This window comes from Panthera uncia (genome assembly GCF_023721935.1).
Source record: "Panthera uncia isolate 11264 chromosome B3 unlocalized genomic scaffold, Puncia_PCG_1.0 HiC_scaffold_1, whole genome shotgun sequence".
Taxonomy (NCBI): domain Eukaryota; kingdom Metazoa; phylum Chordata; class Mammalia; order Carnivora; family Felidae; genus Panthera; species Panthera uncia.
This window is the reverse complement of record NW_026057582.1, coordinates 3,973,865-3,997,391: the sequence shown is the minus strand read 5'-3', so window position 1 is coordinate 3,997,391 and position 23,527 is coordinate 3,973,865. Positions and strand designations below refer to the sequence as shown.

Sequence of the window (23,527 nt, the reverse complement as noted above, 5' to 3'; positions counted from 1 at the left end):
TGTTGATGATGATGATCCTATAGGCAGAAGTAGACTATTCACTGCTTTTATTATTGGATTTTTGTGAATCCCAGGGTTTTAAAAATTATCATTAATAGATTAAGGAATTAGTGAAGTTACATACCTGAGAATGAAGAAAAAGAAGCCTAGATCTGGACCAGTGATGATAGTTGGTGGCGTATGAGTCATGGATGATGAATATGATGTGTCTGAAACTCTGAGGCCCAATTAAAAAACCAAATAAAGTCTCTTCTGTGTGAAGCGGTCTTATGTACCGATGTTGGGGGGGGGGAGGGCCCTTTTATTGGTTTATTTTCATGACTTTTGATTCTACTGTAATAAATGGCTAAAAGTAGAATCAATCTGCAAGTGTAAATGAGATTAAGAGGGCGAAGCACGTCTATTCTTTGTAAAAATTATTAACGTTTATTGAGAATATTGAAGTTTATTAAGAAATGTGTTTCCAGTGTCTTACCTCTTTGGCTAAGAATGATAGAGACAGTAAATCACAGTCAACATTCTCATTCTTAGTCTGTGTCAGGTTTGATACTGCCTCGTTTGTTTAGAGAAAATAATAAATATGACCCTAACGTACTATATTCCTAAGTGACAGACTAAGTGAAGTTAAAATAGTCACATCCACAGAGCGTCTCTCAATCTTGTTATGTGCTCTGCTTTTTATTCCTCAGGTGCACACACGTGAACTGATTAAGCACTTGGCTGTCAACAGGGGCTCCACTGGTGGTCCTTATGTTGGTGCATGTAGACCAAGGTGAGGACTAGTCAAATCTATCTCTTGGTTTGGGTTGTTCGTTTAGAGTGTTCATTGTAACATTGTGAAATGGTATTAAGTATATTCAAAGAGGCCTAGCCAGTGCTTTGAGGATAAATATGGACTTGATATGAAATGTTCTGTTGATTGACAGGTATTTGTATCAGTGAAGATATTTAATGAAGGAGGCATATTCAGTGAGGCGAATGATCCTATAGATAGACATTAGGGACATTAAGGCTCTTGTCCTTGAGTATTTGTGATAGATAGATATTTATTTTATTGTTATCAGTGAATTGATGAATCGAGGAATAAACAAATAAAGACAGAAGGAAGGAAAGGGAAAGTCAAGGCTGGACCACTGATGACCACTGGTGGCGAATGAGTCATATCTGATGTCCATTCCTTCTGTTTGACGTGGTTCAATAGACACTTGTCAAGATTATACAAAGATCTTGTTCTTGGTCTTTGGGTTCGTGAATTTCACAAAATCTTATTATGAAGGAATAAATAAATGTATAAGTTAAAATAAGGAGAAAGAGACTCAAGTAGTGTTTATTCTTAAAATGCATAGTATGGGAAATAATACTAATATGAATTGAAATTGATATTAAATGGATTAAGTGTACTGCATCTTTGACTAAGGCTGATATAGACTATGATAAGTAATCATTACTTCTCTGAGTCAGAACTCTGATGTGTAATTTGTTAAGATGAAAATAACCTAAATGTTACCATTAATAAATAAATACCCAAATGACCACGTATATGACGGCTAGAAATAATGAATCAGTGGAGAGAATGTCTCAGTCTTTTTATCATTTTCTCTGCTGGCTACTCTTCAGAACAGATGCCCCAAGGAGATTTCAGCTTCTGTCATGGTAAAGATTGTCAAGAGACCAAGGTGACCAATGGTCAAAGTTCTAGTCTTCGTTTGGGTCATTTGTTTAAAGGTATTTATGGTAGTATTAAAATGGAATAAATATAATAAAAATTTAATGATGTCCACATGTAAATATATATGAAATATTATATTAATTCTTCAATAACGGAATATGTTAACCAATCAACCTTAAAGTTGATTACTCAAAGAGATATAGTTAGTCCATGTGGGAAATGATTCTATGGACTATGATCAGAATATTCAAATATCTTCTTGTTGGGTTTGGAAATCACATATTCATTATATTATTATCAATGAATTAATAGCCTATTCAATATAAATGTAGAAATGAATGAAGAAAAAGACATTCCAATATAGACCAGTGATCACAACTGGTAGCATGTTAATTAGGAACGATGAATGTCTGGAGCTCCAAGGTCCAACACAAAACATAGTTAGCTGAGTTCCTCTCTTGGAAATGATACTATAGACAGGTATCAGAAATATACAAAAATCATGTTTTTATTTGGGTTCATAGATTTGGATTTTATTATTACTGGTGGATCAATGATGGGACCATTAAACAAATAAAAAATAGAGAAAGAAGAAGAATATTACACATTGCCCAACATGGGTGACGCAAGAAATATTACCAATAACAATGAAAAAAGACACTGATGCCTCCCAAGAAATGAATGAATCTTTGCCTAAGGATCATATAAACTCTGATAAGTAAGAGTCAGTTGTATTTCCTGGGTTAGTCTCGAGTTTGTTTCCTCTGTTAAGAGAACAAAAGTCTACATCACGAACATTTTACAGGTACCTGAATGACTAAGTAAATGAAATGTGGTTCGCAAGAGGCAATGGGATAAGGTCCCAGTGTCCTTCATCGTCTGCTGTGCTCTGTACTCTTCAGAATGGACGCACTCACGCTGATTCAGGCGCTTCCATGGTTACGTGCTTTCTGATTGCATACGTGTGTTTGGAGCATAGAGACCAATGTGAGTAGTGGTTGAAGTGTTTGTCTTTCTAGTGTCCCTTTTTTTTTTTTTAAGATGTTAACTATATGTCGTTAAAAAGTACAAATTGTAATCAAGCAGGGGAAACTATGGAATTGATTCTATCGATTAAAAGGGGTTGATTGTATTGATTAATGCATACACGAAAAACGCTAATTAATGAGAGCCATACATCGATCCTTTTTGTCTCCTATATGAGAGTGAAAATGATCTTACAGACGGATTAGAGATATGAAGCCTCTTTTTGTGTTTTTGTGAATAAGAGGGTCTTAAAATTATTATTAGTGAATTAATGAATTAGTCGATAAATAACGTACAACTGAATGAAGGAAAAGAGGGACAATAATGGATCGATGATGACCACTGGTGGCGTATGAGTCCTATACGATGAATACATGTCTGGAACTCTGAGGTCCCAATGAAAGGCAATCTAGTCCAGTGCCCTTTGTGAAGCGATACCATTAGACAGATACCATGAATTTAAAGGGATCATGTTTTGGGTTTATGTTCATGCATTCTCTATTTTTAAGGAGATAATCAATAATGTATAAACAAGCAAAGATTAAGGTCATGAAGCATTGTCCAATTACAAAAATATGTAGTGAGACAAGAAATGCTATTAATATATATTGAAAACACACTCCCATCCACCAATAGTAAATGATACAGAGGTGTTGCCTCTCGGGCTAAGGATTGTATAGCTGTAGTGTTAAATAGTAATTGGCAATGTTCATAATCCATGTCAGCGGCAAGGTCATTATTGTTCTTTTATTAGGAGAAATTAAATAAACATTCCTCCCAACTGCAGATTCCCGAAATGACCCACTAAATGAAAGATGGGATGCAAAGACCAGTGGAAATGAGGTGTCTAGCTTTTTGTTATCATCCGCTCTGTTCTCTGCAGAGTGGATGCACTCAAGTTGACTTAAGCATCTTCCATGATCACAAGTTCTATGGCTGCATCTATGTGTTAGAGAGTGGAAATCAAGAGAAGTAAGAGTCAGTGTTCTCTCAGTTTGGGAGGCTTGTTTAAGGGTATTCGCTGTGGTATTAAAAATGTGAAATATAATCAGCGAATGCCAACCATTGCCCCCAAATGCCATTAACGTGAAGCGTTGTGTTTATTAATCCATATACAACACATTGAGGTCAGTTAATGAAAGAAATGAATTGCTCAGGGAAATAATTCTATAGACAGATGTTACAGATTAGTTCATGCCAACCGTGCACTAATGATAAAGAGTTTGAAATGAGCATGTTGGCTAATCCATACTCAATACTGAGGTCAGTTAGCAAAGCAGATCTAGACTATTTTCCCTGTAGAAAATGATTTTATGTACCGAAGTTAGGGGTATTAAAGCTATTTTTAAAAATCTCATGGGTATTTTTTATTAGTGAATTAGTGAATTAATCTCTAACAAAATTATAATTCAGTGAAGAAAAAGAGTGATATCTGGACCAATACTGAGGGCCAGTAGCATATGAGGCAAGGTTGAAGAAGGCTGATCTACAACTTTGTGATTCAATGCAAATCCAGTGCAAAAAGAAATCTAGTCCATTGCTTCTGTGATAAATGGTCCTGTAAGCAGTAGTTAGAGATATTCAAGAATATTATTCTTGGGCTTTTGAGTTTCACAAATATTGACTGCTTATTAAAAATTAATCAATGCAATAATAACTAAAAATGTATGAATGAAGAAAGGGAAAATAGGGCCAAATGTGGAATAGCTATAGCATATGTAATGAAACTAACATCATTACCAATCCATTTCTAAGGAACAGAAGTCCATTAAAAATTTATGAAGGCGTTTACACCTCATCAGAAGGGATGTGTGGACAGAGGTGTGTAATTGTTGATGTTCACGTTCTGTGCTGTCTTTGGCTTGCAGGTGTTTTTGTTTTCATTTTTTTAATTGAGAAATAGGGGGAAAGTTTATATAATATAATCAACTAACTATATTAAGGAGGCTCAAGCATGAACCAGTGACAAAATTGAGTCATATAACAAGTTATGATCAATCCAACTGGCTTCACTGTGTTCCATTGGTAATCATTCCACAGTGTATATGTAAATCAAAAGCCACATGGTACACTTCAAATAGATACAACTATATTTATCAATAATTTCTCAGTAAAATTGGAAAAAAAGTATGTAGTCCTTTGTCATTTATGAGAGTGAGCAGCTGGAAACAGTTATTATTAATTAGTGTTATCCCGAGTTTGTATACAACAGTACACATTTTATCATTATAGATTAATAAATAAGTTAATAACTTAATAATATAAAAGGGAACAAAGCACATGGCCAGTGATAAGCATGCGGTGATGCATGGTCCATCAGTTCTATTCACGTTTTGTCCCTCGTAAGAAACAAATCTCAGCTCTCTCCAGGTTGAGTCAGGGGAACTGCACAGGTAACACACACAGCATTTTTAGTCTGGGTTTCATTAAACAGTTTTCATTATGGTTTAAAGTGAATAGTTTTGTCAATGTGTTTATGAATTAAAGAATGAATGAATGAATATTAAATCTATCGATACAGCTTTTTTTTAAGGTTTGAAGATTTTACATTCACTTTCATAAATATTTATAATTCCTTCTTGGGTTTGTACCACAGTGTATAAACATTCTTCTGTGGTAGAGATCTAAGTTGTTAATTCAATGAAGCAACTCATAGAAAGATGTAAGGTGTAGTTTTTGTATGTGCAGTGGATAGTGGGTTCATGGTTGTGCTTATATCTTTAAAGAATGTACAAGTTAAATGAAAAAGTAGGAAAGTTCTCCAAAAAATTAACCATCCTACGATCTATAGTTCTAGTTATAGAACTATCCTATGATCCAGCGGTTGTACTACTAGGTATTTACCCAAAGGATGCAAGAATACTGATTCAAAGAGGCACATGTACCTGATGTTTAAAGCAGCATTATGGGGGACATGATGCATGGGGGACAAGAACAAAGAGGCAAACTATAAAACATACTCTTAACTCTAGAGAACAAACTGAGGGTTGCTGGAGGGGAGGTGGGTGGGGAGATAGGCTAAATGGGTGATGGGTATTAAGGAGGGCACCTGTTGGGATGAGCATTGGGTGTTCTATGTAAGTGATGAATCACTAAACTCTACTCCTGAAACTAATACTACACTATATGTTAACTAATTGGAATTTGTATAAAAACATGAAAAAAAAAAAGAGCCAAGCAAGGGCCAGTGATGTGAATGGAATGCATTCTGAATGTGTCTTGTGGTTAAGTCACTTCTGTACTATTGAAGTTCATTTCAAAAGGAGATTTGGTATATTACATCCGCGAGAATAAATCTATAGCTAGACAGTAATTTGGAAGAATCTGATGATGGAATCCTGGGAATTTATTGCATTATTCTAAGAGAATAAATGAACAAAACCAGTAGATGACAGATAGGTAGGTAGATAGGTAAATAGATGAAGAGAGTAATTAATGCTGGATTAATTGGGAAAAATGTTGCAAGGTTGACATTTTTGTTTATACAATTGGGAAACATTGCAGTATATTAAGAAATCAGTAGGTTAAAGGTTAACCCCTCTGGGTTGGCGTACTACAACTCATTTGAGTGAGCACCAAAATCACCTGCAAGAGTGGTTAAACTATAGATTTCCAGTCCCACCCTCAGCATTTCTGCTTTGGGAGGATTCAAGGTCGGGGGTGGGGGGGTGGTGGGGATCCAAGGATCTGCATTGCAAATATGTTCGCACAGTGATAATGCGTCATTTAGAAACAACGGTTTGAGAATCACTGCTTTAAGTCAGATGTATGTAATAGTTAATGCCCTTGCTTTGGATCAGTGGTAAGTACCAGGTTGTTTATTTTATTAAGACAAAAAAAAGAGGAAAACTAAGAAACAGACTCTTAACTACAGAGAACACACTGGTGGTTACCAGGGAGGAGGTGGGGGGGGGGGTAAAATAGGTGATGGGGATTAAGGAGTGCTCCTGCGATGAGCACCCAGTGTTGTAGGGAGGTGTTGAATCACTCAACTCCACACTTGAAACTAAGTAATAATAATAATAATAATAATAATGAAAAACAAGGAGCAAGGTAATAGATACATTAATTAATAAATATCTGAAACTTCAAGCAAATGAAAGGAGAAAGCATGATTCAATGGAGAAAATAGCTCATTCTTTTAATAACATCATCTTTATGCTCTGCAAACGGATGCACCTGAACTGATTACACATTCTGTGTAGACTCCAATGATGAGGAACCAACGTTTATGATTAATTTTTAAATAATGTTTACTTATTTATTTTGAGAGAGAGAGAGGGAGAATGAGTGGGGGAGGGGCAGAGAGAGAGGAAGAGAGAATCCCAAGCAGGCTCCATGATGTCAGCACAGAACCCAATGCAGGACTCGATCTCATGAACCATGAGATCATAACCTGATCTGAAATCAAGAATCAGATGGTTAACCAACTAAGCCACCCAGGTTCCCCTAAAGTTTATGATTACTTTGATGTAGTATTACTTGGGATGATTTTATTTTATTTTTTAAGTTTTTATTTAAATTCCAGCTAGTTAACGTACAGTGTAGGATTAGCTTCAGGGGTACAGCATAGTGATTCAGTACCTCCATATGTCATCCTGGGCTCATCATAACACGAGCCCTCCTTAATCCCCATCACCTCTTTCTCCCATCCCCCACCCACCTCCCCTACTTGGGATGATTTTAAAAATAGATCAAATCCATGTCACTCCTTTTTATAACTCTTTAAATTTCTATTTCAGTGTCTCCCTAAACACTCCTTAACTGATAAAGTCGTAAACTATTTTTGTTATGAGGACGAAGCACATAGGAGATGGAACTAGTAGTCAGTGTCTTAGTTCTGATGGGAGTGGTCTAGATATATAAATATGCAAATTACACGAAAAAGGCAAACCATGGACCAATGATGCGAATGGAATGCATTCTGATCTATTATACCTTATGATCAAAACATCTATGATGTACTGAGGTCCCGTGCAAAAAGGGATTGAAGTGTTTATACCTGTGGGAGTGAGCCTATATAGAGATTACAGTAATAGTCAAGGATCATGTTCTTAGTCTTTGGTGCTTTGTGGATTTTGCTTTTATTTCTTTTTGTAATTAAACTTTTAAAAATATTTATTTATTTTTGAGAGAGAGAGAGAGAGAGAGAGAGAGAGCAGGGGAGGGGCGGAGAGGGACAGAGTCACAGAATCCAGAACAGGCTCCAGGCTCTGAGCTCTCGGCACAGAGCCTGATGCGGGGCTTGAACTCACGAGTGGTGAGATCATGACCTGAGCCTAAGTCAGGCACTCGACCAACTGAGCCACCCAGGTGCTGCCATTTTGCTTTTATTTTACTCAATAAATGAGAGGAACAAATACGTCGGTGCATAAAGGTGAAAAGAGTGAGGCATATCCAACTATGAAAATACGTGGTGAGGCAAGAATTACTATGAATATAGCTTGGAACCACTGGACTTCATTAATAAAGAGATCAAGGGGGTTACATTTTGGGTAGGGAGAATACAGATGATGATATGTAATAGTATGTTCTTGCTTTGAGTTAGTGGTGAGTTCAAGTGGTTCATTTACCAAGAGAAAAAGAAGGAAGTACCACTATAAAATAATAAATACCCAAGTGACTAAGAAAACGAATCAGAAAAGTAGGTATTAATGGGAATATTGTCTCAGCATTTTATTATCTGCAGTGATAAGTAGAGGTTACTGAGTCGTGTATAAGTTTTATGTTTGATTAATATTAAGAGAAAAATAAATAAATGTTATTATAAGTTAATAAGTACCTAAATGACTTTGTATATGAATGGTGGAAAGTCTGATCAATAGAGAGGATGTCTCAATCTTTCTAGCACCTTCTTTGCTTCGTCCTCTTCAGAAGGGAGGCTGGAGCTAATTTCTGTTTACGCGTGATCAAGATTATCACATAGCCTCTGTGTCAGAGAAGAGACTAAAGTCAGTACCAGCCAAGATCTCGTTTTCATTCAGGTCATTTGTTTAAGGGCTTGTACAGTATTATTAAAAATTATTACATTAGTAAAAAAGTTGACTATTGTCCAATAACGAATAGGATATAAAACATGTTGATTGATAATGTGCAACATTGAGATTGATTAACAGAAGAAACATAGTCCATGTGGGAAATGGGTGTATAGGCAGATGCTAGGGACATTCAAGCATCTTGCCCTTGAGGTTGTTTTGTAAGTCATCTAATTTTTTATTATTGTCAGACAACTAATGATGCAATGGATAACAAATATAGACACAAATTAAGAGAAAAAAAAAGAAAAGAAACCCAAACATGGACCAGGGGTGATGGCTGGTGATACAAGTCATGGACGGGATACAGGGATACAAGTCATGGATGGTAAGTGGATCAATGTTAGAACCATTTAAGAAATATAAATAGAGAGAGAATGAAGGACTGTCCAATTATGAATGTATGTGGTGAGGCAGGACATACTATTAATAAAAATTAAAAACGTTGATGCCCATTAAGAAATAAATAGATTGTGGGACACCTGGGTGGCTCAGTCGGTTAAGTGTCCGACTTCAGCTCAGGTCATGATCTTGCAGTTCGTGAGTTCGAGCCCCGTGTCAGGCTCTGTGCTGACAGCTCAGAGCCTGGAGCCTGCTTGGATTCCCCCCCCCCCCCCTCTCTCTCTCTCCTGCTCCTCTCCCTTGCTCGTGAGCATGCTCTCTCTCTTCAAGATAAAAAATTGAAAAAAAAAAAGGAAGAAAATGATCAAGGGTATTATTTCTTTGGCTAAGAATTACGCAGACACAGGTAATTAAAAATCAATTTTTAAATTCTGGATCAGTTACAAGTTCAAGGTTGTTCCCTTTGTTAGTAGAAAAAAAACATATATATGTATGTATATATATCTATATATATAAATGAAAAATTAACATACTCATAAAAATTGAGTAAATGAAATGTGGAAAGGTAAGTGTAGATAAGGGCTTACGTTTCTTTATCAACTTCTCTGCTTTGTACCCCTCAGAATGGATGCACTTGGGGTGATGTGAGCATCGTCCATGGCCACGAGCTCTGTGGTTGCATGTATGCATTAAGAGCGTGGAGACCCATGTGAGTAATAGTCAAAGTTCTTGTGTGGCTTTGGGTGGTTTGCTTAAGAATATCCACTGTATGTGAATGAATGACTTAAGAAACAATTTAGAAGTGAACGGAGAGAAAGCCCGCCAATCCTGGACCGATGATGACGGCTGGTGGCGTATGAGTCATGGATGATGGTGAATAATGTGTGTCTGAAACTCTGAGGTCCAACCGGGCATTCTCTTTGTTTGACAGGATGCTGCAGGCAGAAGTCAGGACTATGCGAAGATCTTGTTTTTGGCCTCTGTGTTTGTTCATGCATTTTCATTCCGTTATTATAATTGGAGGAATGAAAATAAGCAACAAATAGACAAAGATCCATACGGCAAAGCATGCTCTAATTATAAAAATATGTGGTGAGGCAAGACATAGTATTCATAAATTTGAAAAGAGTGAAGTCCGACAAGGAATAAATGGTTACATGGCTGTTGAGTCTTTGGCTAAGGGTCATCTAGACAAAATAAATAATAGTCAGTGTTCATTTCCTGGGTCAGGGGCAACGTCTAAGTTGTTCATTTTCTTTCTTTTTTTTTTAATATTTATTTCAGAGACAGAGAGAGACAGAACATGAGCGGGGGAGGGGCAGAGAGGGAGGGAGACCCAGAATCTGAAGCAGGCTCCAGGCTCTGAGATGTCAGCACGGAGCCTGATGCGGGGCTTGAACTCACGAACCGTGAGATCATGACCTGGGCCGCAGTTGGTTGCTCAACCGACCGAGCCACCCAGGCGGCCCTACGTTGTTCATTTTCTTAAGAGAAAATGAAATATGTACGGGAGACTCTTCATGAGGGCTTGCCTAGGTCACTGAGAAGTGAAATGCAGAAGCAAAGGATCAATGACGAGGAGGCCGTAATGTGTTATCGTCCTCTCTGCTCTGTACTCCTCAGAATGGACGCACTCAAGGTCATTCACGCGTCTTCAGGTTTATAGCAGCTGTGTGCTTTGCATCTGCGTCTTGAGAGCCTGGACGACAATGTGAGTCATAGTCAATGTGCTTCTCTTAGATTGAATGTTTTGGCTTTTTCAAATTACTGTATTATTAAAAAGTGTTTAAGGTAATCAAGAAGCCCAAACATACCCATATCGCATTATCACCGATGTGAACCAATATGATGTTAACCGATATGGTAAACACTGAGTTCAGTTAATGAAAGAGTTCATTCTCAGTGGAAATGATCTTATCGATAGATGTTAAGGCGATTCAAGGATTTTGTGATTTTTATTGTGGCGACTTGTGTTTATTTCTATATTAGGTAGTTAATCAATAAACATACCAATCAACAGATAGAAAAAAGAAGCCAGTCCTGGACCAATGATGATGACTGATGATGGCATAGGAGTCATGTGTGATGAATGCTATGTGTCTGGAACTCTGAGGTCCAACAAAAACAGATCTGTTCCACGTTGTTGAAATGGGCCTGTACGGATGTCAGAATATACGAGGGTCTTGTTTTTGGTCTTGGCTTTTATTCGTTCTTATTCTACAAATATAATCAGATCAGTGAAAATAGCAATAAACATATTACAAATAAATAAAGGTGATGGGAGTAAAGCATGGTCTGATTATAAAAATATGTGGTGAGATATGAAGTACAATGAATGTATTTTGCAAACATTGATGGTAAATGAAAATAAATGGTACAGGATGTTTCCCCTTTTTCTGAGTATGAGTAGCGGTCCATGTTCATACTCTTTGTCAGCAGCAATATTGATGTTATTTGGTCACTTAAGAGAACGTAAGATAGATATGATCACAACTTACTAATTGACCCCATGGCTGAATAAACAAAGGTGGAATTAAGGGCCAAGGGAGAGGATGTCTTCATCTTTTTGTTGTTGTTGTTCTTCTGCTCTTTTGTACTCCACAGAATTGGATGTGTTCCAGCTGATAGAAGATCATCCATGGTCGGGTGCACTATGTTTTGGGGAGCATGGAGACCAGTGTGAGTAACGTTCTGTGTTCTTCTTGGCTAGACTATTGTTTTAGAAGAGATTTTCACTGTATTATTAAAAAGCATTAAATATAATCATACGAAATGAATGAAATCTTACCATTTGGATTGACATTGATGGGGCTAGAGAGTGTTATGCTAAGCGAAATGTCAGTCCGAGAAAAACAGTTACCATATGATCTCAATCATATGTGGAATTTAAGAAACAAAACAAACATGGAAAGGGGGTGAGAGAGAGAGAGAGAGAGAGAGAGAGAGAGAGGCATACCAAGAAACAGACTCTTAAGTGTAGAGAACAAACTGATGGTTAGCAGAGGAGAGGTGGGCGGGGGTTGGGTGAAATAGTGGATGGGGATTAAGGAGGGCACCCGTGATGAGCACCGGGTCTTGTATGGAAGTGTTGAATCACTATATTGTACACCTGAAACTGAATGTTACATTCAGTTACACTGAATGTTAACTAAGTGGAATTGAAATAAATACTTGAAAAAGTTATTTAATAAAATCAAAGAAGGTGAGACATACCAGTGTTAAATATCAGATTAATATGAAACACTGTTGATTAGCGCATATATGAAACACTAAACTGAGTCAATGAGAGGAATTAGGTCTCAGTGGAAATGATTGTGTAGATGGATGTTAGAGATACTAAAGAATATTATTCTTGTTTCTTCGTGTGATTTATTTATATTTCTTTATTAATGAATTAAACTATGAGCGAATGTAGGTGGTCATGGAGAAAGAAAGCCAGTCCTGGACCCACCAGTGACAATGGGCGTATATTATGGAGATGTGTCTGGAACTCTGAGGTCCAACACAAATGGAATCTGGTCCAGCCTCCTTTATGAAGGGAACCTATAGATGGATGTCAGGAATGTACAAGGATTTTGTTCTTGGTCTTGAGTTCATGAAGCTTTAAAATATTATTATGAAAGTGTCAATGGAAGAATAAATAAACATATATAAATGACTAAAGATGGGAACAATGAACCTTTTTTCATAAGCAAAATAAAATATATACTAAGGAAAATACATATTAGTGTAGGAATGGATAAAAAAAGGACTGTGTATATTATGTATTTGACTAAGGGTGATTTAGACAGTGATAGGTAATAATCAGTGTGTCTCTCAGTCAGGTATTAGTTTGAAGTTTATTTTATTAAGGAGAAAAAGAAATAAATATTACCAAAAACTAATACATGCTCAAATGACTATGTAAATGAATGGTGGAAACTATGGAGACAATAACTCAATCTTTTATCACATTGTCTGCTTGTCTCATATTTAATCATATCTTCAGAGCGAATTCATTGAGCTGGTTTTAGTATCCATGGTGATTAAGACTGTTATGTTACCTTTGTGTTAGAAAAGACACCAAGGTGAATAACTGTCAAAGATCTTCCCTTGGTGTGGGTGATTTAAGAGCACTCACAGTATTATCAAAAAGTAATAAATACCATCAAAAAATTAACTATGGCCCAATGACAAATGTGATATGAAATATTAATGTTCGTTCATTGATAACGTGCAACTCTGAGGTTGATTAGCGAAAGATATAATCTATGTGTTATATGATTCTACAGATAGAAGTTAGTTAGGTTTATTCAAGGGTCTTTTTCTGTGATTTTATGAATTGCGTATTTATATGTATTATCGAGGTATTAGCAATTCAATCATTACAAGTGTAGAGACAGATGAAGAGAAAAAGGTCCAAACACAGGCCAATGGTGATGACTGGTGGGGTAGGAATTGTACACGTGAGTGTTACCTGTGTAACTCTGAGTCCACATAAAGTAAGATGTAGCCTATTTTCTGTTGTAAACGATCCCATGGGTCAATGTTGAAATATGCAAAGCTCACATGCTTTTTTTTAGAGATTATTTTATTTATTTTGAGAGAGAGAGAGAGAGTGCAGGGGATGGGGGCAGAGAGAGAGGGAGAATCCCAAGCAGGCTGGAGCCTGCTGTCAGCACAGAGCCCAACATGGGGCTCGACCCCATGAACTGTGAGATCATGACCTGAGCCGAAGTCGGACGCTTAACCGACTGAGCCACCCAGTCGTTCCACCAAGCGCATCTTCTTACTTTAGATTCATATGTTCAAATTGATTCTTATAAATAAACCAGCAACCAAACCAGTAAAAATGTAAAATACAGATAAATAAGGTGAAACACTGTCCAGCTAGGAATATATGTGGTGACACGGAAGTCTTGCTAATAAAATTGAAAACATTCCTGCTCATTAAGCACTAAAAGGAATAACCATTTTTGCCTTTTTTACTTAAGAATTATATAGGCACTGACAAATAAGAGGCATTTGTATTGTTCTTGGTCAGTGTCAAGCTGAAGCTTTTCTTTAGCTAAAACAAATACCTCATTACGAAAAATTAATGAGTGTCCCAATGAATAAATGAAATGCGTTACAGAAGAATCAATGGAGATAGGACCTGAAATGTTTTGTTTTCTGCTCTACTTTGCACTCCTTAGAATGGGACCCATCGAGATTTAAGGATTCTTCCATGGTCACGTGATCTCGGGTTGCATTCATGTGTTAGGAACATGGAGACCATGTGAGTAATAGTCAAAGTTTCAGTCTTTGTTTCAGGGTGTTCAGTGCATTATTGAAAACTGCAGAGTATAACTGATGAAATCCAAATAGCCCACTGAGAGAAATGGGATTAGTATGAAGCATTATATTGATTAATGAATATAATAAAAATTGAGGATAATTAATGAAAGTGATATTGACACGAAAATGATTCTAAATAGATCCTAGGGATTTCTAGGCTCTTTGTGGGTTTCTGCGAATAAGTATTTTTAAAATTGTGATTACTGAATTATGAATTTATCAATAAATAATCTAGAAACAAATGGTGACAAACAGGGACAATATTGGATCGATGATGACCACTGGTGGCGTATGAGTCCGTATACGATGAATACGTGTCTGGAACTCTGAGGTCCAAAACAGATGAAATCTAATTCATTGTCCCCATTTGATGTTGTCTAGAGGCAAAGATCAGGAATATATAAAGATCGTGGTTTTGGTCATTATGTCCTATTTTTATCCTTGGATAAAATCCTATTTTTATCATTGGATCAATGAAATGATTAATACACAAATGTGTAAACAGATTTAAATGAAGAATATGAAGCCTTGTCCAGTTATGAAAATATGTGGTGAGGCAAAAATTACTATAATATAGTAATATATTAATTATATTACAAAAACTGGTATCCATTAGGAAAGAGATGGTTATGAGGGTGTTACCTCTTTGGCTAAAGTGGATGGCCAGTGTTAAGTGATAGTGTTTATTTTCTTTGGCATGGGCAAGATCGATATGGTTTGTTTACTTACTAGAAAATGAAATATATGTTGTTCCAAACCACTACCTACCTAAATGACTGACTGAAAGTTGGAACACAGGGATGAATGAACCCAAGATCTCAATCTTTTTATCATCCGCTCTGTCTTGTACCCCTTAGAATGGTCGCACTCGGCTGAATTAGACTTTCCACCATAGTCATGAGCCCTATGTTTGCCTCTATGTGGTAAGAGCATGGATCACAATGTGAGTAATAGTCAAAATTCTTTTCTTGGTTTTGTGGTTTTTCAAAAAGGTTTTCCCCGCCTTATTAAAAAGTTATGAAATATAATTTATGATTGCCGGCATTGGCAAATAATTAGAATGAGGTTACTATGAAGCATTATGTTAATTAATCTATGTAGGAAACATTGAGGTCAATTAATGAATGGCATACATTGTCAGCGAGAATTCTGTAGATGATATTTGAGATATTCAAGGGACCTATATCGAGTTTTTGCGACCCCTCCCTAGGTATTGTTTGATTATTATTAGTGAACTGATGAAATAATCAATAAACTATGTACACATGATTGAAGATAATCAGGGACATACCTGGATAAATGACAGCAGGTGTTGACATATGAGTCTTTGATGATGAACCCTACGGGTCTGGAACTCTGAGGTCCAGCACAGAAGAAATCCAGTCCTTCCTCCACCCCCCCCCGCCCCCCCTGCCCCATTTGCAGTGATCCTTTAGAGAGATGTCAGGCATAAGTGAGTTCATGTTCTTGGCCTTTGTGTACATGAACGTTTAAACGTACCATTATAAAAAATAAATAGGATTAATAACATATAAACGAATAAATATGAAGAGGGTGAAGCATTGCCCCTTGCCAAAATATATAATAGGTAAAATGTTAATGTAAGTCAGAATGGAAAATAAAAGATTCACGTGTCTACGTCTGAGTAAGAAGGAGGTGGATAATGGAAAGTAATAGTTACTGAGTCAGTTATGGCTTCAGCAGTTGATTTATTAAGGGAAAAATCACAATAATGTCATCAATGCCGAAATGGTACGAGCAAGGAGTTGGGGATATATGAATCAATGGAGAGAATATCTCGATATTTTTGTCATCTTGTCTGCTTGTCACTCTTCAGAACAGATGCTTGAACTGATTTCAGCTTCTGCTGTGATCAAGGTTGTCATGCTTCCTTTGAGTATGGAAAGAGGTGAAGGCCAACCTGGTCAAAGTGGCTATCTTGGAATGGGACATTTGTTTAAGGGTAATCAGGGTATCATGGAAGAGTACTAAATTAATAAAAAATTATCCATGGCCTCATGATGAATGTGGTAGGAAACACCGTGTTAATCAATAAAAAATGTACAGGATGGAGGTTGATTGAGACAAGAGTAACAGTCCATTTGGATAATGATTCTGTAAACTGATGTTAGGGATATTCAAGGATCTTATTTTTGGCTTTTTGTGAACCATGTATTATTTTTATAATTATCAATGAATTAATTATTTAATTTGTAAAAAGTGGAAATGAAGTAAGCGACTCAGTCGTGGACCAATGATGGCCAGTGGCGTAGGAGTCATGGACAATGAAACTATATGTCTGAAACTCTGAGGTCCAACACAGAACATAATCATTTGGTCTGTTCCTTCTGTTGAAATTGTTCTCCACAGAGAGATGTCAGGAATAAAATCTTATTCCTGTAATTTTTCATAGCTACAGATTTGTTATTATTAATGGATCAATGATAGAAACCATCAAGCAGATATAAATAAACATATAAGGAAGAGTAGGGTGAGGAATTGTCCAAAGACAAACACATGTGGCAAGGCAGATGATATTATTACTAAAAGTTGAAAACACTGATGCCCATTAAATAAATAGATAAAAAGGTCATCTCTTTGCACACGGTTATATAGACATGCCTAAGTGAGAGTTGCTTTAGTGATTGAGTTTTTATAAGATGAAAATATTTAGAAAGAAAAAATAATAAATACTTAAATACTGGGTCAATGAAATATAGAAAGCAAGGATCAATCCAGATTATGTTTCAGTTTTCCTTATCATCTGCTTTGTTCTGCACTCCTCAGAATGAACTCCCTAGAGATGATGCTCCATGGGCATACGTTCGCCTCTGTGTAATAGGGAGGATGGAGATTAATGTAAGTAATAGTTGAAGTTTTTTTCTCAGTTTAAGTGGGTTTAAGGTTATTCACTGCATTATTAAAAAGTGTAAAATATAATTAAGGAAGGCAGCTGTATCTCAGTGTTAAATATGGGATGTGTGAAACACATTGATTAATGCACATAGGAAAAGCTGAGGATATTAATGAGAGAGCTGTATTGAGGTGAGATTAATTCTGTATTTAGATTTGAGACTTCAAGTCTCTTTTTTAAAATTGTCCTGCTTAGAAATTATTAGTGAATTCATGAATTCACTAATTAGTGAGTTAGTGAATGATTTGATCAATAAACAAATACGAATCTATGTAGGAAAAGAGGGGCCATATTGGATCGATGATGACCACTGGTGGCGTATGAGTCGTTCGCGATGAATACGTGTCTGGAACTCTGAGGTCCAACAGAAAATTGGTCTGTCTAGGCCATTCCTGTTGTTTGAAGGCATCCTATGGACAGATTTCAGGAATAAATAAAGGGTTTATTTTTGGTCTTGGTATTCATGTATTTTTGTTTTATTATTATAATTGGATAAATGTGAGAATCAATAAATACATAAATAAACAAATATGAATAGCGTGAAGCGTTGTCCAATTATAAAAATATGTGGTGAGGCAAGGAATACTATTAATATTTTATGGAAACCTCGAAGTTTCATTAGAAATAAATGGTATTTGACTGTTACCTCTTAGGTTAAGGATGATGTAGACAGTGTAAGTTATATAGACAGTGTTCGTATTCTGTCTTAGTGGTAAGATCCAAGTCGTTTGTTTTCTTAGCAGACTAAATATATACACTAAATTGATGATTGCCTAAATAACTATGTGAATGTTGAAGCAGAGCTCCATGGAGAGAATGTCTCAACCATTTTATCACCTGCTTTGCTTTGTACTCCTTAGAAGAGACACACGGAACCTGATTTAAAGATTCTTCCTTGATCTTGAACTGCAGGGTTGCATCACCTGTTTTAAGAGACTGGAGACCAGTGTAAGCATAAACAAATTTCTCTGTGTTGATTTGGGTTGTTTGTCTAAGGGTATTTACTCTAGTCATGAAATCGTTGAAATATAATCAGAGAAGGCTATCTTGATCCTTACTGATAAATAAGAGATTTATGGGAAATATGATATAGATTAATGCATGTATGAAAAACTGATACGTGACTGAGATATAATGCTGCGAAAATGGCTCTAGAAGCATATTAGGGATATCAAAGCCTTTTCGGCGTTTGTCAATAATAGAGTTTAAAAATTATAATTAGCGAATTAATAAATTAATAAACAAGATAGAAATAAATGAAGAGAAAGTGGTCTTTTCTGGATCAATGATGGTAACTGCCGGTGTATGAGTCCCAGGTGACGAGTAATCCGTGTGGTCCAATACAAGAACAATGTGGTCTTTCTCTTCATTCATTTTCACTTCTTATTATAATTGAACCATGAAAGAAGCAATAAACAAATATATGGATCAATTGAGAGAAAGTCTCAATTTTTTTTTATCACTTCTGTTCGGTACTTTTCAGAGTAGAAGCTCAAGGTGATTTCAGCCTCTCTTGTGATCAAGGTCACCATGTTTCCCTTCTCTAGGAAAGAGCCCAAGGCAAGTAATAGTCAAAGTTCTTTTCTTGGTGTGGGTCATGTGTTTAAGGACTTTCGTGGTGTTACTCAAACATAATAATTACAGTGAAAAATTAACCATGGCTCAATGATAAATATGATATGAGACATTACGTTGATTAATCGATAACATGTAACATCGCTACTTATTAATGAAAGAGGTGTCTATTTTGGCAATAATTCTATAGGGAGAAGTTAGGGATATTCAAGTATCATGTTCTTTGGTTTTTATTAATCGTGGATGTATTTTATTATTCCCAGTGGAGGTATGACTTAATTGATACAGATATAAAAATGAATAAACTCTAAGGGAACCAGTGGTGATGACAGGTCATGGACGGTGGATAGTAGGTGTCTGGAACCCTGAGGTTCAATACAATAAATATTCTGTTTTCTCTATTTACTTGATCGTATGGGTAGATGTCAGGAAGTATAAAGATCATGTTCTTATTTTGGATGAATACGTTTAGATGTGTTGTTATGAATGGACCAATGATAGAACCACTAAAGGAAATATAAATAATGGAGTAAGAAGAAAAGGCAAATTATTGTCTAATTAGGAACGTAACATGGTGAAGCAAGAAATCCTAACAAAATTTGCAAACACTGATGCCCATTGTGAAATAGATGTTTCCAGGGTGTCTCTTCTTTTGCCAAGGATTATATAGATATGAATAATTAAGAGTCAGTTTTATTATTCTGGATCAGTGTCAGGTTTGAAGGCTTCCTTTTTGTTAAGAGAAAAAATCTACATTATGAAAGATTTATAAATTCCTAAATGAGTAAGTTCAATGTGGAAAGCAAGAATCAGTGGGAATAAAAATGTCATCATTTTTTTCTGTCATTACTGTGGTTTGTACTTCTCAGAATGGACACATTCAAGCTAATCAGGCATTCCTCCCTGGTCGGTGAGCTTGGTGACAGCATCTGTGTGTCAGAAGCACAGAGATGGATGTGAGTAATGGGCAAATTTCTTGTCTCTGTTTCAGTGATTTCTTTTTCAGCACATTCAGTGTATTATTCGAAAATTCCATATAGAATCACAGAAGGCCAATTGTGGCTCTGTGATAAATACTGAATTTTATAAAACAATATATTGATTAATGCACGTATGGAAAACTGATGATGAAAGAAAAGTGAGACTAAGTCTGTGTTCAGTTTAAGGACACAAAGGCTCCTTTCGGTTTTTGTGAATAATAGGATTTTAAGTTATTAGCAAACCAATGATTTAATCAAAATACAAAGAGAGTATCACAAAGAGAAGAGGGACAATATTGGATCGATGATGACCACTGGTGGCGTATGAGTCGCATACGATGAATACGTGGAACTCTGAGGTCCAAGAGAAAATTAATCTAGTACATTCCCGTTATTTGAAGGCATCCAATAGACAGGTGTCAGGAATATACTAAGATCTTGTTTTTGGTCTTGGTGTTTGTGCGTTTATATGTATTGCTATAATTCGATACATGGATTCTATAAATATTCTAGAAATATCTAAATAAAAATGATGAATGGAGTGAAGCATCGTCTAATTATAAAAATATGTGATTAAAAATAAAAATATGTGGTTAGGCAAGAAATACTATTATCAGACTCTGAAAACCCTGAAGTTCAATTAGAAGCAAGTTGTACAAGACTGTTACCTATAGAGCTAAGGGTGATACAGACAGGAGGAGTTACAGACAATGCTCATGTCTGGGTCAGTGGGTTTGTTTTCTTAAAGGAAAAAATATATATCCACCAAATTAATGATTGCCCAAATGTCTGACTACGTGTGAGGGAAAGGCCAAGACCAATGGAAATAATGTCTCAACCTTTCTCATGATTTGCTCTGCCTTGAACTCCTCAGAAACAGGCACGCTGCACCTGATGTAAGGATCCTTCCCTGATCAGGAGCTCTAGGATTGTTCTGGAAGGAGTAGGAAGATCAGTGTGAGTAGAATCAAAATTCTTGTCTCGTTTGGGTGGTGTGTCTAAGGGTATTCACGGGAGTAATGAAAAAATATGAACTATACTCAAAGACCATGAACTGTGTTCTGGTGACAAATATGGGGTTAAAATGAAGTATTATACTGATTTAAAGCATTTATGAAAAACTGATAATAAATATGACAGATATAATAATGTGGGAATGGTTCCAGATACGTTATTAGGGCAATAATAGGGAAAAGACTGTTTGGAGTTTTGGTGAATCAAACAGTTTTAAAACGATAATGAATGACTTGATCAATAAGCAGTATAGAAATGAATGAAGAGAAAGTGGTCTTTTCTGGATCAGTGATGATAACTGCCAGCGTATGAGTCGTGGATGATGAAGGATACGTGTCTGGAACTCTGAGGTCCAAGGGATGTGGTCTTTCTCTTCATGAATTTTCACTATTATTATGGGATCGATGAAATATCAATGAGGAAATATATAGAAAATAACATAAGTTGTAGTAACCTTGCCCTATTTTAAAAATACGTGGGGAGGCAAGAATTACTATTGGTATAATTTGAAAACGCTGAAGTCCAAAAGAAATAAACAGTATGTGACTGTCACCTTTTTGGCTAGGATGATACAGACAGGACAAACAATAGACAACGTTTACATGGTAGGTCAGTGGGAAGTTTGAAGTGGTTTGCTTTTATGAAAGATAATGAAATAAATATGCTCCAAGAATGATTTCACAAGTGGCCGACTAAATGAAGATCGTAGAGCAAGGATCAGTGGAAGAATGTCTGATTTTTTATCATGTTCTCTGTTCAGTCCTCTTCAGAACGGATGCTCTAGCTGATTTCAGCTTCTGCCCTGATGAAGAAAGATTGTTGTGTGGCCTGGGTCTTAGGAGGGTAAGCCAAGGTGAGTAGCAAGAGATTTTGTCTTGGTGTGGGTCATTTCCCTTAGGGTATTCACAGTGTTATTAACAATTCATAAATACCGTCAAAAAGTAAGGTGTTGCCCAATGGTAAACACAGATAGGAAACATACCGATTAAGTGATAATACGTAACGTGGAGATTGACTGATGAGAAAGAGATAATCTATGTTGGCATTTATTCTATAGATAGAAGTTAGGGAATTCAACCTGCTGATTCTTCAGTTTTTGTTAGTTATGTATTTTACTATAATCGATGAGTTAATGATGTAACTGGTATAAATGTCGAAATGAATGAAGAAAAAGTGGGTCTTTTATGTACCTGTGATAATGACTGGTGGCAGATGAGTTAGGGACGCTGAATGAGGTCCAGGTCAATACGTAGTCTTTCTCTCTGTTTATTTGATCCTAAGGACAGATTTTTGGATAGTACAAAGAATGTTTTTACTGGGTTCATAGATTTAGATGTATTATTAGAAATAGACCAGTAATAGAACCGTTGAAGATATATAAACAGCAGATAAATACAAAAACGTGAGGCATTGTCCAACTTTGAAGACCTGTTTTTAGGCAAGAAATATTAATAAAAATTGTGAACACTGACACCCATTAAGAATTAAATGGGTCGAGGGGCGCCTGGGTGGCGCAGTCGGTTAAGCGTCCGACTTCAGCCAGGTCACGATCTCGCGGTCCGTGAGTTCGAGCCCCGCGTCAGGCTCTGGGCTGACGGCTCGGAGCCTGGAGCCTGTTTCTGATTCTGTGTCTCCCTCTCTCTCTGCCCCTCCCCGCTTCATGCTCTGTCTCTCTCTGTCCCAAAAATAAATAAAAAACGTTGAAAAAAAAAATTAAAAAAAAAAAAAAGAATTAAATGGGTCGAGAGTGTCACTTCTTTGGCCAAGGGTCATTTAGACATGAGCAGTTTAGAGTCCATTTTATTGTTCTTGATCCACCTCAAGTTTGAGGATCTTTGGTGCTGTTGTTGTTAAAAGAAAAAAAAAAACAATGTTATGAAATATTCACAAATATCTGAATGACTGAGTAAATGAAATGTGGAAAGCAAGCATCAATGTAAGTAAATGTTTTGTTTTATTTTATTTTTTATCACCAACTCTGCTTTTCATTTCTCAAAATGGACACACCGCGAGCTGATTTAAGCAATATTCCGTGGCGGTGAGCTCTGTGGTTGCATGTCTGTGTTAGAAGCACAGAGAACCATGTGAGTAATATCAGATTTCGTGTCTTAGTTTCAGTGATTTTTTTTCCCAGTGTATTCAGTGCATTATTTGAAAGTTCTATATAGTAGAATCACAGAAAGCCAACTATAGCTCAGTGACAAATACTGAATTTTATGAAAACATTATATTGATTAATGCATGAATGACTAACAGCCTAATTTTAAAAAGATATATATATTGATGTGAGGATGATTCTATTTACAGATTTAAGGATATCATGATTTTCTTGGGCTTTTGTGAATGAGGGTTTTAAAGTTATTAGTAGTGAATTAATGAATTAGCCGATAAACAATATAGAACTGAATGAAAGGAAAGAGGGGCACTACTGGATCGATGATGACCACTGGTGGCGTATGAGTCGTTTACGATGAATACGTGTCTGGAACTCTGAGGTCCAACAGAAATGGAATCTGGTTTATTGTCCTGTTGGAGGTGATTGAATAGATAGATATTAAGAACATACAAGGGTCTTGTTTTGGGTTCTTATGTTCGTGCATTTTGTTTCAATTTTTATAATTGGATCAATGAAATAATCTATAAACGAACGCATAAA

General features: G+C 36.3%; 1 long non-coding RNA gene, 10 other non-coding genes and 5 pseudogenes across 19 annotated transcripts; all 16 read left to right on the top strand.

Annotated features, from left to right (window-relative positions):
- The first annotated feature begins 20 nt into the window (after positions 1–20).
- On the top strand, positions 21–10,326 carry LOC125909165 (uncharacterized). Of its 9 annotated transcripts, none has more exons than XR_007453584.1 (5): positions 21–772; positions 1,623–2,656; positions 4,457–4,516; positions 8,922–9,058; positions 9,696–10,318. It is a non-coding gene; the product is annotated as an uncharacterized LOC125909165 (long non-coding RNA). The 9 variants fall into 9 exon arrangements; XR_007453583.1 differs by having other exon boundaries at positions 4,451–4,516; XR_007453579.1 differs by having other exon boundaries at positions 1,623–2,387; positions 2,475–9,058; positions 9,696–10,326.
- Positions 154–228, top strand: LOC125910568 (small nucleolar RNA SNORD113/SNORD114 family). Its single transcript, XR_007454067.1, has one exon. It is a non-coding gene; the product is annotated as a small nucleolar RNA SNORD113/SNORD114 family (small nucleolar RNA).
- Positions 1,127–1,198, top strand: LOC125910599 (small nucleolar RNA SNORD113/SNORD114 family). The gene has a single exon (XR_007454097.1). It is a non-coding gene; the product is annotated as a small nucleolar RNA SNORD113/SNORD114 family (small nucleolar RNA).
- Positions 2,031–2,098, top strand: LOC125910602 (uncharacterized; annotated as a pseudogene).
- On the top strand, positions 3,021–3,092 carry LOC125910561 (small nucleolar RNA SNORD113/SNORD114 family). The gene has a single exon (XR_007454060.1). It is a non-coding gene; the product is annotated as a small nucleolar RNA SNORD113/SNORD114 family (small nucleolar RNA).
- On the top strand, positions 9,902–9,979 carry LOC125910567 (small nucleolar RNA SNORD113/SNORD114 family). The gene has a single exon (XR_007454066.1). It is a non-coding gene; the product is annotated as a small nucleolar RNA SNORD113/SNORD114 family (small nucleolar RNA).
- A 787-nt stretch (positions 10,327–11,113) lies between the features above and the next one.
- On the top strand, positions 11,114–11,191 carry LOC125910575 (small nucleolar RNA SNORD113/SNORD114 family). The gene has a single exon (XR_007454073.1). It is a non-coding gene; the product is annotated as a small nucleolar RNA SNORD113/SNORD114 family (small nucleolar RNA).
- A 3,461-nt stretch (positions 11,192–14,652) lies between these two features.
- On the top strand, positions 14,653–14,725 carry LOC125910565 (small nucleolar RNA SNORD113/SNORD114 family). The gene has a single exon (XR_007454064.1). It is a non-coding gene; the product is annotated as a small nucleolar RNA SNORD113/SNORD114 family (small nucleolar RNA).
- A 955-nt stretch (positions 14,726–15,680) lies between these two features.
- LOC125910587 (small nucleolar RNA SNORD113/SNORD114 family) lies at positions 15,681–15,755 on the top strand. Its single transcript, XR_007454083.1, has one exon. It is a non-coding gene; the product is annotated as a small nucleolar RNA SNORD113/SNORD114 family (small nucleolar RNA).
- Positions 15,756–16,635: 880 nt separating this feature from the next.
- On the top strand, positions 16,636–16,706 carry LOC125910581 (uncharacterized; annotated as a pseudogene).
- Positions 16,707–17,595: 889 nt separating this feature from the next.
- On the top strand, positions 17,596–17,667 carry LOC125910558 (small nucleolar RNA SNORD113/SNORD114 family). The gene has a single exon (XR_007454057.1). It is a non-coding gene; the product is annotated as a small nucleolar RNA SNORD113/SNORD114 family (small nucleolar RNA).
- A 913-nt stretch (positions 17,668–18,580) lies between these two features.
- On the top strand, positions 18,581–18,643 carry LOC125910607 (uncharacterized; annotated as a pseudogene).
- A 546-nt stretch (positions 18,644–19,189) lies between these two features.
- Positions 19,190–19,253, top strand: LOC125910606 (uncharacterized; annotated as a pseudogene).
- Positions 19,254–20,154: 901 nt separating this feature from the next.
- LOC125910574 (uncharacterized) lies at positions 20,155–20,222 on the top strand (annotated as a pseudogene).
- Positions 20,223–21,152: 930 nt separating this feature from the next.
- Positions 21,153–21,227, top strand: LOC125910572 (small nucleolar RNA SNORD113/SNORD114 family). The gene has a single exon (XR_007454071.1). It is a non-coding gene; the product is annotated as a small nucleolar RNA SNORD113/SNORD114 family (small nucleolar RNA).
- A 2,073-nt stretch (positions 21,228–23,300) lies between these two features.
- Positions 23,301–23,372, top strand: LOC125910554 (small nucleolar RNA SNORD113/SNORD114 family). Its single transcript, XR_007454053.1, has one exon. It is a non-coding gene; the product is annotated as a small nucleolar RNA SNORD113/SNORD114 family (small nucleolar RNA).
- Positions 23,373–23,527: the final 155 nt, after the last annotated feature.